Consider the following 14,756-nt stretch of genomic DNA (forward strand, 5'->3'; position numbering starts at 1 on the left):
TAATGATTTTTGGTGTCTGTTTTTTTGCATGTGTAGTTTACACTTACAACCTTTGTAATAATTAACGGTCACTAATGTGACAACAGATTATATTAAGAAGGCTCTGAACCACAAACTGCAGGAGGCCAGAACAATACACTACAGAATTACTACTTTGTGTGCAGTCTTCCACTTTAAAAAGGATTACTGCATGCTCCTCTTACAACAACAGAATTGTTGAGATTGGAAGGTACCACTGGAGGTATTTGGTCCTCCCCCTGCTCAAAGGAGTGTCAACTACATCAGGTTGCTCAAGGCCATGCCCTCTCAGGTTTTTATTATTTTCAAGGATGGAGACTACACAACCACTCTGGGCAACCTGTCCCAGGGTATGACCACCCTTGCAAGTGAAAGATTTTTCTTATGTTTAAGTATTTCAGTTTGTGCCTCTTGTCCTGTCACTTTTTTTGCAGTGATGTTACATACATTGTGGGAATATCTGGAGATCTCCACTGCTGCAAACCCACCAGTGTAACTCTACTTCAGCTGTACAGAAGATCATTCAAAACATCATTCACTATCAATCACTAGCATGTCAAAGCAAATTTAAATTCCTACTATACTCCTACATAAGCACTTCCTACTACTAATCCTGCAAGCAGTTTTTTTTTTCTCTCAAAAACACCATGATTGTCTCTATATCTTTTGAGGTTCCAGAAAGGGCTTGTCATACAGAAGGGATGGAGGCTGGGTGAGGAAGTGAGCTATGCACAGAAAGCAAGAGAAAATTTTTTAGAAAAAGTTTTATTTGTGTAGCAGCATGATCCATTAAGTAGGATGAAAACAGAGGAGGGCATGAAATTAGTGGCTGGGAAGTCACTGACGAATCTTCTAGCAACTATTGTTTTGTGCTCTCCAACACTTTCCTGTCTTATCATTAGCAAAGCAGCAAGAGGAGGGGGCAGCACGGTGCACACAGTCGTGCAGCTCCAACACAGATCACAGAATCGTCTAGGTTGGAAAAGTCCTTCAAGATCACCAAGTCCAACCTCACCTACCAAGTCCCATCACTAAACCGTGTCCTTTAGTGCAATGTCCACAGCTCTCTTAAATACCTGCAGGGATGGGGACTCCATCACTGCCCTGGGCAGCCCGTTTCAATGCTTGATGACCCTCTCCATGAAGAAATTCTTCCTAATGTCCAATCTAAACCTCCGCTGGCACAACTTGGGGTTGTTTCCTTGTGTCCTATCACTTGTCACCTGAGGAAAGAAACTGACACTCACTTTGCTGCAACCTCCTTTCAGGTACCTGTAGAGAGCAAGGTCGTCTCCCCTCAGCCTCCTCTTCTCCAGACTGAACAACCCCAGTTCCCTCAGTCACTCCTCATAATTCATCCTCTATTCCCTTCACCAGCTTCATTGCTCTTCTCCGCACACAATCGAGCAACTCAGTATCTTTCTTGTAGTGATGGGCCCCAAACTGAACACAGCAGTCAAGGTGCGGTCTCACCAGTGCATGAACAAGGGGACAATCCCTTCCCCAGTCCTGCTGGCCACACTACTGCTGATGCAGGCCAGGATGCTGTCGGCCTTCCTGACCACCTGGGCCACTGCTGGCTCATGTTCAGCCACCTGCTGACCAGAGCCCCAAGGTCCTTTTCTGCTGGGCAGCTTTCCAGCCACTTTTCCCCAAGCCTATACTGCTGCATGGGGTTGTTATGACCCAAGTGACAGCAACTGCTCCTAGCAGGCTCACACATATCCTTGGCATCTGCTTACTTTGCCTATGCCCAAAGACAGTCTTCAGTGGCAATTTCTCTAGTCTAAAACCTACTGGAAGTTTGTGGCTATACCAGGCATTGCATTGTTCTAGCACTGGTGCAGATATACCAGCTGAGGTAAGAGGAGAGCAAAAAGATCTAAACAAAGCAAAAATTGCTACCTCATTCCATTTGATCCCGACACAACACTACTGTAGGCTCCCAAAGGATGGAACATGTAAGGACAAAAGTCAAACACTTAAAAGCAAGTACAACCACAGGTACACTCCTCTGCATGATTATAGAAGTTTCTATACTCGTGCCTAACGGCTGACGTGTCCACACCAACAAAGCTTTGGTGACCCAGAGCTCAGCTGCCTTCCAAGGGGATTATGCAACTTAAGGGGAACGATCCTGTGGTACACATGAAATTCAAACTCTGACAACAGACCAAAAGGAATGAAATGTATAGCTGCAGTTACTTATTAAAATTCATGATGGAATGAAAGGTCTAAAATGATTTTCCCTGTTATTAAGTTATTTTTTGTAATTTTCAATAATGACACTATTCCACTGAAAACCAAATCCCATCAGTAAAAAAATGCAGTTTTTAAAAACATTACTATCGAACTTACAGTAAATTATTTGAATCGTTGGCAGTAGTCTCCGTATTTGTCTTTATCTTCATTTTCCTAAAAGTGCAGTTCTTTTACATCCAAACATATATTGCTTATGGGATGCATTAAGTATGATAGGAAGTAATTAGAAAACTGCTTAAAATCTTAGACCATCAGTTTCATGAAAATAGAGCTGACTTCAGTTCCTTGCTTGAAAGAGTTTTTGACATACAATGCAGTTTGTTAAATGTCAGTTTCCTAATGGGAAAACTAAACAATTTTAAACTATAATTTGTTTTCTTCATCTCAACTGAAACGTTGTTTCAAACTAATTTATTAAACACTGAATGTATCTCCATGTCAGCACATTTACCAATTTAAATTGGAATTCAAACCTCCATTCCTTCTAAGAGCCAAGTCTGCAGGAAAACATCTGCCTGGAGATCTGTGAATTTTTCTCAGCATCGTGGGAAGTAATTTCTGGCCAGAGAATGCAGCCTGTATAGCAGAATGGGCACATAGAGCCCCTGTAAAATTCCCATGTGGTACTGACCCAAAATGGAAAATGCTGAGAGATGAATTTACATGAAAACAAACTATGATTGTTTAAAAAAAAAAAAGAAAATAAATCTAATTTTACGGATACATGTGTGTGTCCATTTGTATCCATCTCCACTGAGTGGGGAAAAATTAAACTTCAAAAGTAAAAAAAAACCCTTTTATTCTATTTGGGATGAAAGCACAACAACAAAAAAAATCAAGACTTTGAATATTGCTTTAAGAAAAAAAAAAGCCTCCTATTTTCATTTAGCACTACCTGCCACCTTCCATCATTTTACTTCTATCACAAACTTGCTTCACAATTTTAACTGCTCTTGAACATCTTCAGAGACTTTTTCATAAGGCCTGCTCCTAACTCCAAGGTGTAAGCAGAATTTTGTATTTCCACTACAGCATAGTGTCTCTACTATAGAAGAAATAACAGCAGCTTCTCAAAGTAATACATATGATTTGATAGAGCGGTGCTGGCAGTTTGCAATATGGAGTAAAGCAGAAATGCAGGCATGCACAGTAAGGCTTACAAATGAAACTAATGCTGATTTCTTTGGAGGGAAGCTCAAACATGTTATAAACAGTTTTAAACATCTATTTATTTCCTTTAACATGTATTAAGCTGCAGTGATCCTGACCAGACGTCCATTGTGCAGTGAGGAGTTGGCGATCCACAGAGCAGTTACCCTGTGCTGCAGCCTGGCCTTTAGGCCTGTGCTGTGCTGCACGTATGCCTTGGCTGCGGGACAAGCTTAGCCAGCTCACTGCAACAGGCAGCTCCCACTGGTACCAGCGATTACACCACCTGTGTGGCCTTGCCTTTATCTAAAAGTGCAGCAAGGCACTCTCATGCGAACATCCTTCCTGCTTGACAGTAGAAATGATTAATTGAGCTGTTTACATGTAAGAAAAGCCCATAATAGCTCAAATGACCAAAATGAGCTAACTTTTTCTGAGACAGGACCCGCGCAGCACGTTGATCACAGGGAAGATAAACTATTGAAATTTTTTGGAATGCGGAAAAGCACACTACCACTTTTACAGACAATTAGGAACACAGACAAAAGTAGTATTTTTTTTTTTTCATTCAGTAATATGCATTACTCTTTATTTAAAACTATCTCTACTTGTTTCAGAAAACACCAAGCCTTACAAAAGCTAATGCAAAACTGTTTTTAGAAGGGCTGTAAATACTTTGTTCACAGGTGTGTATATACATATTCACAATTCACAATTTTTTAATTTTAGTAGTTATTATAATTATATAGGAATTGTAGGAACGAAGCATGCAGTAGAAACAACAGTGGAACCTATGGTAAAACCCAGTGTTCAGAAAAACAAAATTTTCAAACAAATCAACTGACTAAATCTAGACAATGACATTGTACAAATGCTTATTAAAAACAATGACCAATCATTCTGTAGTCATTATTTATTACATGAAGCGAGATTTTTTAAAATAGTCATTCTGGGTAGAAACTGTGATTTGCAGTAAGAACTGATGAAAGCATTGTGACTTTCTACTGAGATCTGTGGAAATCTATCATCAGCTTAAAATGAAGCATTATAAAGACTGGAGACTTATTTCAGATTTACTACAGCACGTTATCATTCATATTCCTCTGAGGCAAGAGAGGAAGGATCAGAAATTCCTTCCACGTACCACTGTGCTCCCAAAACTCTGTGGACACAGGGAAATCTGAGCTTTGGTACAATCTGAATACAGCCTGTATTTTGCTTCAGGTGACACCAGCAAGCAGAAAAGTAGCCATGTCTGTGACTTGCCAGCTTTCTGTCATCTGGAAAGAGGTGATTTCAGTGAGAAGAGGGACGCCTCAGGCCCACTAGTATATTTAGGAATCCCTTTTATCATGTAATATAAAACACAGCTATCCTTCCCTTTTGTTTCCACCCTCTTCCCAGTAAGATTTATTCTACCTAAACTTCACTCTTAAAATGTCTGATATTTCTCTCACAACATAAGCTTTTTCTCAGTGAGAAAGCCATCCAGATAAAAGACAGCAGGCTGCCTTCTTCTTTGCTCACATTTTACTATCCTTGACATGCCAACTCTGATATACTGTTATACATCAGCATACAGCTTCTTCAGAAACCTTTCATTCTGATGTGTTATGGTTTACATAACCAGAATGGTCTACTTAATTTAGGTATATTGCCTAAGATAATAATCAGCCCTAGAATCAGTGTAAGCTGCTTTTGCGCCTGGAATCAATTAGTGACCTGACTATTAATTTTGTTAATACTGCAGAACTTACAAATTCTGAAAGTCTGTTAGGCCCTAGGCATCAGTACTGTATGTGTATATCAGAGTATTCTGCTCACAATTTTTATGAAGGTAATAAGGGCATCACCTCAGAAAATATTTTAAAATAAATATTTAAATAAAGAAAATGTTGCACTTTTTATTTATACAATTAAGAATTAGTACTTACATCTAGTCTACATAGTTGACTTTTGGCTTAGATTTGTGACAGGGAATCGGTGTGTTAAAGCAGTACCAGTGGCACGAAGAAATACTACAAGAATGATGAAAGTTGACAGTGAATGAACCCTACATCAAATCTTCACAACTGAGAGCTGCAAAACACAACCCAGTACTTCATAATGAGATGACACTGCAATGTGTCACAAATGAAAATGATGACAACAGCCTGTCAGGTTTTCACCTCTTCAGTGAAGAACAGGAACGAACTGGACGTGAGGTAGTGCACTCAGGCGATCTAACAACACCCGCCCCAGCTGGCTTACTTTCTCCCTCAGCTGAGGAATCAGAGCATGCAGTAAGGTCCTGTGTCAGCACAGTTCCACTGCCAGACATGAGATTCTACCTTTTAATGCATATGCCAGCAGTTCGAATCAAGTGTTATTGCTAAATTTGCTGCGTAGCATCAAAAATAAAAATCAGCTGATCTCTACAAGCTTCAGTTTATCCATTTATGAAACACACAACAATGATAATTTACCTAAGTGCTCAGACAACTATTTTAACATGCTTTTTGATACGCTAATAAAGAATCTAATGTAGAACAGGGAACAAATACGATGATCAAATGCGAGAACTTGGCTGTATTTAGCTGCTTTAACTGAAAACAGTTTTTACAGGAGGATTGAAACCTCAATCCTGTTCCTACATTCATCGCTACGGTACTATATTTATGTATTGTCGATTCCTTGTTGTCTAGGCATCAGCCATAGTACATTTTAAATGAGATGGAAAATTCTTTTATTCTCTGTGTATCCTGGTCCTCTGAAGGAATAGAGAGAACACCAGTGTGCTACGATTAAGTCTTATGAAGACTGACTTGTTTAAACCATCACTATCTGAGATATATCTATGCCACTTGGCCAACTAAGCCCTTGCTCTTTCCAGATAATTTCCTTGCTATTTTCAGATAACTGAAACCTGAATATATTTGCTATTAAACATGTAGTTAATTTAATGAAACCAGAATGACAATATTTACGTGGGTTAGAGACATTAAATACTATTAGCCAGATATTACCCTTCTTATGACCCACAGCAAAGATAACCTGTTTGCATGCCATATTAGGAGAGGTACATTAGAAATACTGAGTGATGGAAGAGCTGCATAGAGATAACGTACTATTTGGTTTTAAATTGCTTCAAGAGGAAAAACAAGTGTGTATCTCATCACTCATTCAAAATTACAGAGCTATCCACATCTTGGGGATACTGTTTTAATTCAGTTACTTTAACACACAATTAATTCCATGAAATATTAAGCCAAGTAACTAACTGGCATTCAAACATTTTCAAAAGGATTTGAGGATCCTTCTTAATTACCATTTGCATAGACACATTACTGCTAATTACTGTTGCCTGGATAGAGTGTGGGACCTCCTCTGAAATCTGTATACACAAGGATGAAAAATTTATGATTCTGAAAATCATTTTTCATTCAGGCAGTACTTATCTGTGTAAACTGATCTGAACTTCCCACGTGTCAACTAGAAGTACTTAAATGATCCAAGTTTTCATGACTGGACTCTCAAAACTTTAGAAGAATAAGAATATAACTTTTAAAATTCCTATTAAAAAAAAAAACTTGCTTGCTTTCTCTCATTTTCTCCATTCATATATGGGAAATAAAATCAACCATCCAAAAGAAACATTGCAAAAGTGCACAGTCAAAGAAAACAGAAATTTACTTCTGCAGGGGAGCAGGGAAAAAAATCCCAGTCCTGTTCAATTTTAGGCATTTGAAAACCTGTAATATACCTCTTCATTCTTTTTACTGCTGCACTTCTCTCCTTTATGATCTAGTACTCTGCTGAAAAAAAACTAATGATCTCTGAATTCAAACCTGCCACCAGCTGTCTTTGGCAGAAGTGATATAAAAGTGCACTTTCCCTGCATTGTGCTTGTAGGAAAAGGCTGAAAAGATGTGGGTGTGATAACCCAGCTTACAGTGCACAATGTGCTGTGTGATGCTACTCATCTTCGAGAAGCAAGGAGGACATAAGTAATAGCAAAGGGCTACAAGCCAAAGTAGAAAGGGGACATTAAACAGCCAAAAACTACAAAATTCGTCTTGCTGTTAAGAGGTAAATTGCTGCCAATTAGGCCATTTAATTGAATAAATGTTTTCTGCCACCATAATAAAGGTCAAAGTAATCCCTTTTCATCCAGTTCATTTTCTTCACATAACACTACATTTAGTAACAAGCACTGCTCATAGACTTTGAAGAGGATTCACATATTGTCTGTTCTCATTGACTGGAAATAGTTGCCCAGTGTTACAAAACCTCTGAAGTAGGGGCACTCATTAGATAAAGGAAAAGCAGATATACATGCAAATTCTATAAATCTCTATGCTTGACAAATATCTAGTAAGGAGCAGTTGCTCCTCTGATCCTAAAGAGTTAATCTAAGAAGAATAAGTAAATCCAAGTTTTGTAACTGTGTCAACTCCTTTTCAATTTTCAGACCAGTAGCTTTATCATTAAACACCTGGAAACTCAATAACTTATGCAGTACTAGCAGCACCGATGTACACTGTCCGGTTGTAGGCAAAGGTATTGACAGTCCAAGTCGATAGTATTACACCTCATTCCAGCCTGAGTACAGTAGTAACAAATCAAAAATGTGTTTTTTCACCACTTACAACTGTGAGTAGATTGCAAAGTATTTTCTGATTTATATAGTAGTATACAATAATCTAAAAATTTCCTAGAAGCAGTTTTAACTGACAAACTCTGAGTTTAATTCCATATTTATTACTGACTACTCAAAAATGAAAGATTATTTTCTAGAGGCTGGATATCAAGTATGTCAAGCTTTCTTCTGTCCTTTTCCTTTGTTTTAAGATTTTTTTACCATATTAGCTTATTTTTAATGCAAATATGATATAATGAATAAGTTGTTTTTTCTTTAATTGTGTAAGAATGAACAGCAATAATCATTAGAAATTAAAACAGTACTCTCCTATTTGACAAAATATATTCAAAAATAAATATATGCAATATAATTTATCTCAGACGATGATCATAAGTGGATGCAAAACATCCATCTTGATACCAAAGGATATTAGAGAGAAAGAACAAGGAACATATTAGAGAGTATTTAAACAGATACCAGAATAAACTGTTGTTTAAGTATCAAATTGTAGCACAGAACACAAACCCTAATCATTATCTACAGCTTTGCTCTACATTCTTTTTGCAAATAACCTTCTGGTCCTTTTTCTTTGATGTGAACTCCTCACATCCAGAAAACAAAAAATCTTTAGTATATGCAATACAATCATTAGCCAGCAACTTTCACCTAAAAGGAAGCACCCTGATAAACTGAAAATAAATGCTGTCTGACTTGCTTTTCTTGAACTCTTAGTGAGCAATTTTTATTAAATGCATTCCTTTGTTAATGTAAAACCATTTTTAGTACTACTTTAACTACTCTGCCTTTTGTTCATTCTTTAGTTACAGTCCTTCGTTAGAGCACTTTAACTTCAGGAATCAATATAACTGATTATTCAATGCTCTGCATCTCTCTAAATTTAGTATTTAAAGTTATAAGTGCATTGATATTTGAATCGTTGCAACGTATATTAATAGGAACAAAAATAAGCTTTTCCACTGAATATTTAGCTATTTTGTAAATCTGTTGATTTTGTGCGACTCTCCTACCGGGCAACAATGGCAGAAGGAAGAAGTCCCATCAGTCCAAGGATTCTCTTCCTAAAGAGAAGACAAACATGACTCATATCACATCTGGAGCTAAATTAGTTCTTTAAACTGGAGAAGCTTAAAATAAAAACCTTATTGATCACATTTAGAAGTGTCTTGTCCTGCACATTCAGCTATCTTTTGGAATGTGCTACCTTACATAATCAAACATGGGAAAAAACAACAAATGGGAGAACAGGGCAGTGAGTGACTCAAATTGGTGTCTTCAGGACAATGTATTTTCACAATTCCAAAGTATATTCATCAGATTACTGAACCCCACTCATTAACAGCAGTTGATATCAATATATATATATAAGCGTATCTAAATACTGATGTGTTCAGCTATATGAAGTGTGACAACTGCGTATCATTTTCAAAGGGGATACATTAAATGCTGGTACAAGCAAAGGAATGAGTTACCTTGGCACACAAAAAGTATGTGACTGCAAACTGTTTTTCCGTTTCCCCTTCCCAACAAAGGATCTAGAACGCCACATGAAACACCCAGCTATGCTACACGGTTATGTATGATGAGGTTTGGTACCACCCTGAGGCATCACAGCATCTAATGCTAGTCTGCAGGAAATGCAGCAGTATTGTTACAAATCCTTAGAAACTTAGGCCAAGACACTGATGCCTCAGAGTGCTTGTAATTCACAGCCCAGAGTCCTCTCTCAACAGTACGATCCAACTACCAGCCTAAGAAATGTTTTGCTGTATCCTGTTAAATCATAGCCAGGGTAACAGAAGGAAGCGAGAAAACAAACACCTCATAGAGCAACCTATTGTTGCTCTGTGCCCCCCATTAAACCAAAAAGATTCAGATCAGTATGTGGCAGAAAAGCGATCCTACCCAACAAGAGACAGGGCTACTGCAAACAAAGATGACTGTTCCATTCCTGTTAAAGCTGTTGCTACTGTGTAGGAAAGAACTCAGTATATGTAGGGACAGAAATGATGTGCACGATTTATCCCAAGGAATATGGCATTCAGCAAGGACTGACATCCTCATCTCTAATTCATGCTCCCAAGACAATTTAAACTCATGCAGTCACCCTTTAAGAGAAATTACTTGGAGAGATGGTTTTTAATATTCTTAGGCAGAATCAAACTGAATCTTCCAATTCATGTCAGTAATCTAAAAGGTTGGCTAACGTAAAGGTTATTCGACCTCCTCATCATTCAGGTACACCAAACTAAGGATCTCTGCGTACGATTGTGTGCTCGGCATGGCCTGAAAATACTGACAGAGCAGAGCCACTTGGACACAACTGGAAGCCTGTAATGGGCTGGATGGTAAAAAGGTGCTACACTACTCGAGCTGCCACACACTGTGCACAGAAGTAAAATCCTTACACTGCAGGGATGTAAATTCGAGTCTTCTGATTTTAAGCATCTTCTGAATTAGGCAGGAGCTGTGGGAGAGTTCTTATATCACCTTTTTGGACTTTGGCACCTGAATTCTTCCTACATCTCGCTTTGGGTATGCAAGTATTTTCTTGGCTTTTGCCAAGAAACAAGCTTTCTCTCTTTGTCTTTATCTGTTAAGTATTTTAGATCCTTTAATGTTTTAACTCCCTTTTATTTTGAATAAAATAAAATAGAGATCCTTATCTCTCTAACATGTAGTTAACCACTCATCCTACGTGTAGTTGCTTTTCTATATTCACAATCGCATATGTGATTAAATAATTTAGTAAGGGACCTATTGCAGCTGTACTGAGAGCCCCCAGCTCCTTTCCTCAGAGGGAGTTAAGGTTCCTTGACAAACCCACACTGCAGTACTGTACAAAAATGCCAGAGACAGCGGCAGCAGCCGAGCCCCGTGCAGCTCACCTTAGCTAACTTTTGAGACCAAGCTGCGAGTCTTTGTGTCACCTCATACCTAAAAAAGTGTTCGAAACCAACTTCTGCCCAACACTATCACCCAAACAAAGGCTTGTGTATTTGTTTTCCTGCAGTGATGCTGAACATTTTTCCAATGGAAGTCTGCCTGCTGGAGCTACCTCACTAAAGCCCACAAAAGTCTACCAAGCACAAAGAATAAACTGAAACAAAACAAAACCAAGTGGATTCTGAGGCTTCATTACCCCTTAGCCACAGTGAAGTGACTCAAACATCACTGGCTAAGGTCTTCAAAAGCCATGCCATTCAAGATTTTTGTTTTTATAAAGATAGTTTGAGATACCCTTTACCTTTTTTTTTCTTTTTCTTAAGAAAAGGCATTAATAGTTTCTTAGAACATTTAGTTCTTAGGAACAGTAAGTTTTAAAAATAAAGTACGAATATTATTTGCCTAATCTAATATTTCTCCAACGTATTTTATTTTCCCTTTGCTGCATGTATCTTGGCAAAAAAGCAACAACAGCTGGACAGCTTGCTAGCTACCTTTAAAGAAAGAGAGGGGAAAACAGCCAGAAAGCCATTACGCATTTCTCAAAGAATATAACTGCTTTCTTTGGGTTAGCTGCTTTTCCTTGGGATGCGTGCCAAGAGAGGCTATAAAAATGGGGCTTAGCTCCAGATTTCCAGTATGCAGGTATTAGTTTTTAGGTTCACTGCCTGCCACTCCCTGTTCCCTCAGCCTGGATTGCTTTTGCTTCGTTTTGTTTACACTGCTGTTTATTTCTGAAGATCCTGAATCAGGATAATTTTGTATAATTTATCTGAAGCATGGTCAAATACAATTTGAAACACTATTTCCTTGTCAATTTGTGTTTAATTGGGTTGCGCACACTGTTTGTACAAGGAATTGCTTACAGAATCATCAGATCACCAACTTAAAAAGCATGAGGAACTTATACCTCACCGTACAGAGGTCACGATGCTTTGTCTGAATGAGGACCCCCAAGACTTGCCCAAGCAGTTGTAAAATACTGCTCTAAAGACAGAAGGGGAAGGACGATCCCTGGAGTCTTACTTAGAAAGGCCCAGGCAAACTGTGCAACTGCAGGGATTGGTGGTGGTGGTGTTTTAATGTAGTGTTTATCTGACCCTACAACAGTAAAAAACTTTTCTGTGTGTGTTATTTATAATCAAGCAGTGGTGGAGCTGTGTGTGTTATCTAATCTCTTACATAACTATCATATCCCGATGGTAACACAGTGAAATATTAGAAAATTGATTTTTTTCTTGTTTAGTTAAATATGCTGGGGTCAAGTGCTGCACCAAAACCCACGATTGATGAAACAACTATAGCTTAAAGATGAAAGAATGACCACACTGGGCAATACCAAGGTCCAACTAGGCCCAGTATCCTGCTTCCAACCGTGATCAAAAATGAATGTCTGAAAAATTAGGACAAGGTGAACATACAGTCAAATTTGTCCTCAATCTGTCAGGTTCCAGAGCCTCGTGTCTCAAGGATTTCCTGCTACAAAAGTGATTAATTTTACATACGGGATTCTTTCTTATGAACTTCTCCTAACACATCTTGAGCCCAGCCCTAGCATGCCATGCTCTGAAATTACTCGATACCCAGAGGTTTCCCTACCTGCATATGCCTGCAGCACACCACTGACATATTTAAGAACATATTTGAAGTCTTTATCTTTAATCTAATGAAATGCTTCAGTGTCTTTCTACAACAACACAGAACATACATAAGCAAAAAAAACACATTGTCTAAACCTACAGTATTTTGGATGCTTGAAGTCCTGAGTTTCTAAGAGAAACAAGGACAGCTATGAACGTGGAGAACAGCACGTGTCACAAGCATTAGCAGACAGTAGGTGCTTACATTGACAGTAAGCACTGCTCACACAAAGAGCAAGCTCTGAAGAAAGGTACTAATTAAAGATAGATGTCTAGAACTGGTGGGAACAGTATAAAATGTCAGACTCCCTATCCAACCAGTCATCCACCCTATCAAAGTTCTCTTCTTTCACTGTTTTTGTTTTGAAATGAAGGATGATGGGAAAAACCTCAACTCTTCTGCTCCAAGACACCCCAGCTGGCAAAGCCATGAGTACTTTATTCCTGTACACTTGGAATTCTGAAAGAAATAGCTGGTTGCATCTGACAATATTGTTTGAATCATCAGTATGAATGTTAACTTCAGCATGAGCTTTTAAGAGATTCATTGGACATGGCAATGGTGGAAAGGAGTTTTGTTTCTACTTTTTAATTGTTCCTGCAGAGGACAATCTCATCATCCTAACTCCAGTTTTTCAAGGAAGTTCCACAACCCCCCTGAACATTATCCTGCTTTTATTTCCTTTTCTGTGGGTAATCTAATCTGAAAGGAAAAACAAACTACTGCTCTTTTTGGTGATGGCTCACAATAATTTGAGTTTTACTTCTGTCCAAAATCTCTGCTTGTCTCCCTGGTACTTTGTCAGCTCATACTTGTCATGCCTAAAATAGAATCTATAACCTACTGAAACCATTCATAACAAATCAAACCATTTTACCGTATTCCACCACTGTTCAAGCTCATGCTACAAGCCTCTTTTACTTTGCTCTTTCCTTAGCTGTCACTTCCTAACTGATGTTGTTTTTAATGAATAATTACTCAGACTCATCTCTTCACATTTAACATGTCTGCATGCTCCCCCCGATAGTTCAAATACCATCTTTTTCATTTGGCTTTAGGAAGTTGAAAGGCACTATAAATGCAAAGGATGGGTTTTAGAGGGGATGAGTTCAGACAAAAGCCTGGCTGTAATTCCAGATGCATTTGGTTGTTTGTGGTCGTGGCATCTTTGCCACTAGACTTAACAGCCCTCAGTGTCCTCCTCCAGCCTGTAACACATGAAATACAGCTGAAGACAAACATAGCTTTGTTCCTTTCGCAATTCCTTCTCCTGATATGGAAGTCTTGCCTGGGAGGTTTTAGAGGAACTGTTAACATCTGTCTGAGATTTTTTTTTAATTACAGGATTGTCATAAATTGAGGAGAGAAAGAAGAAACCATCATAGCTACTGCAAATGCATAGCAGTTATGCAACGGACTTCAAGCTTTCTTTAGAGAAAGATGTATAATTGAAAAAGCTAATCATTTCCCCACGAAAGTGCAGTGATGACTTAGTTTAGGCCAAGAAGATGCCCAAAAGCCCCGGACTTACTATTTTCTGCTCCTGGCAAGCCTGGCATTTGCTGCCCCGCCAGGCTGTTACAGCACGGCGGTGCAAACGAGAGCATCAGCGCCCATCCCGCCGGGGCGTTACACGATAAGGCAGCGACACTCAATTAAAGACGGAAACACACAAACCCCAAGCGCAAATAACTTTTTCTTAACCCTGCGGCTTTTATCCTGACAACAAGACCTAACACCCGTGCCCAGAAGGGACCACCGCGAGCAGCAGCCGCCGGGGGGCTGCGGGCAGAGCCCCCAGGACCCCCCAACCCCCTGTCCCCGGTCCCCACGGGTCCTTCCTGCCCGGCTCAGCTCCCTCCGTGCCCCTCCAGCACCGCCGCAGGAGCCCAGCCCGCGGCGCTCCCGCTCCCTCCCTCAGCCCGGGGCTCCCCTCAGGGCAGGCGGGGGGGGGGCGGGGCGCTGAGGGGCGCTAACGGCCGCGCGCGCGCTCCCCAACCGCCGGCCGGGCCCTTCCCGCGCGAGCCCGCCCCCGCGTGACTCACGCCCTGGCCGCGCGGCACCAGCCCCGCCCTCACAGCGAGCACAAAGCGGGCGGGCG

General features: G+C 39.7%; 1 protein-coding gene across 5 annotated transcripts in view; it reads right to left on the reverse strand.

The window, feature by feature from the left end:
• The window catches only part of TRMT9B (tRNA methyltransferase 9B (putative)), a 117,357-nt gene extending 102,604 nt beyond the window's left edge, over positions 1-14,753 (reverse strand). Inside the window, exons 1-2 of one of the 5 annotated variants that reach the window (XM_083836193.1) lie at positions 14,701-14,718; positions 9,079-9,129 (exon numbers count right to left, since the gene is read on the reverse strand). The gene's annotated coding sequence lies outside the window, so the exon portion shown is untranslated. Of the gene's footprint in view, positions 1-9,078; positions 14,658-14,700 lie in introns of those variants that run through there. The other 4 variants (XM_083836191.1, XM_083836194.1, XM_083836195.1 and 1 more) reach the window with 4 other exon arrangements.
• Between the last annotated feature and the right edge of the window lie 3 nt (positions 14,754-14,756).

Source organism: Anser anser (assembly GCF_964211835.1).
Source record: "Anser anser genome assembly, chromosome: 4".
NCBI lineage: Eukaryota > Metazoa > Chordata > Aves > Anseriformes > Anatidae > Anser > Anser anser.